The following is a 1376-nucleotide window of genomic DNA, read 5'->3' on the forward strand; positions in this document are numbered from 1 at the left end:
TGACAAAAAAATTAATAATTCCAGTTAATTATTGCTCGCTATATAATTAAATACAATTAAAAATAAAACAGGCTTTACTTCTGTATAAATCAACTTACTACAATTTTTCCTTCCAAATCATGGAACAAGTATTCACTTGAATTACAAAAGTATCGTTTTCAAATGATACTTTAAAAGTGTCGTTTGTAAATGATACTTTAAAAAGTATCGTTTTAAAATACTTTTAAAAGTATTGTTTTTAAATGATACTTTTAGTGATACCTCACTGCCTGGTAATTACTACTTTTAGCGATACTTCACTGCCTAGTAGTCACTAGAGCCTGATCACAAAGATTCATTAGTTCGTAGAAATTGGAGAGAAAGAGTCTTCCGATGTAGAAACTTAGAAATTTAGGTGGAAATACTCTTCCTACATAGAAATTTACTCTGCAATACATCATCTATCCAGCTTTTAATGATGTTAATATTTCTTCATCACTACCTGTCTCCCAACATCAGTCTTAAGCTTTTGATAAAACTGGGGAGGAAGTCCCCTTTCCAAGTTCAAGCCTTTCACCCACAGATTTCAAAACTCTTACTCTGGTTGTTCAGTGTTGTCCTTCTAGGTATGGCAATATGACATTCCTTTTCTGCAACAGGATGATTTATCTGACAAGAATAGCCTCCATTTACAAGTTACTTTGCATTTTTCAAAGTACTTCTGCAAGTTCATTTGCTTCTCATACAATTCTGTTTCATAGGAGGGTCTTACAGGATAGGTGTAAACACTTGTAACGAACTTGGCACTATTTGACTTACAGCCAGGGCTCAATTAACGTTAACCATCACTACAACTATTGTCATTCCCATATTGTGAGGAAACTATGTCCCTGAAAGATTAGGGTAATTTATCTAACATCTATGACAGTGTTGGTACCCCAAACTAGGTTGATTTCTACGGCAGTTCAACTTCCTATTAGGGTTTGTATCAATAAAACTGTAGGACCCGCCAGGGCTGGAATCCCACTGCTACCTGAGCATACAGTTGGTGACCAGACTCCCCGAATTAATAAAAGGATTTGTTGTTGTTGTTTTTATAGCAGTTGTCCAGGAAGTATCTCCTTTCGAACTCAGGTCACTGGGCAATTGACTTTACAGAGCAAATTGGCCCCGTTTAAGGATTCTTGGCTCCTGAAATCCGCAAGGAAGTGGGTTCTTTTAGAGGGAGCGCCAAGAGCTTCAAAAAAAGCCTTCTAAAGTGAACCCCTCCGGACCCGGATAGCGAGATGGGGCTCAGCCTTGTGCCTCGGGGGCAGTAACAGACGGCAAGGTGGAGGGGGCTTCCCGGGCCCACAGCCGGACCTCGGCACCCCGAGCGCGTTCACCGGGGCCGGGTC

General features: G+C 39.9%; 1 protein-coding gene across 1 annotated transcript in view; it reads left to right on the top strand.

Annotated features, from left to right (window-relative positions):
• Window positions 1–1099: 1099 nt before the first annotated feature.
• Window positions 1100–1376, top strand: part of FZD6 (frizzled class receptor 6) — a 36201-nt gene continuing 35924 nt past the window's right edge. The window contains exon 1 of the mRNA XM_011983501.1: window positions 1100–1237. The gene's annotated coding sequence lies outside the window, so the exon portion shown is untranslated. The remainder of the gene's footprint in view (window positions 1238–1376) is intronic.

Source organism: Mandrillus leucophaeus, unplaced genomic scaffold (assembly GCF_000951045.1).
Source record: "Mandrillus leucophaeus isolate KB7577 unplaced genomic scaffold, Mleu.le_1.0 Scaffold250, whole genome shotgun sequence".
Classification (NCBI taxonomy): Eukaryota; Metazoa; Chordata; class Mammalia; order Primates; family Cercopithecidae; genus Mandrillus; species Mandrillus leucophaeus.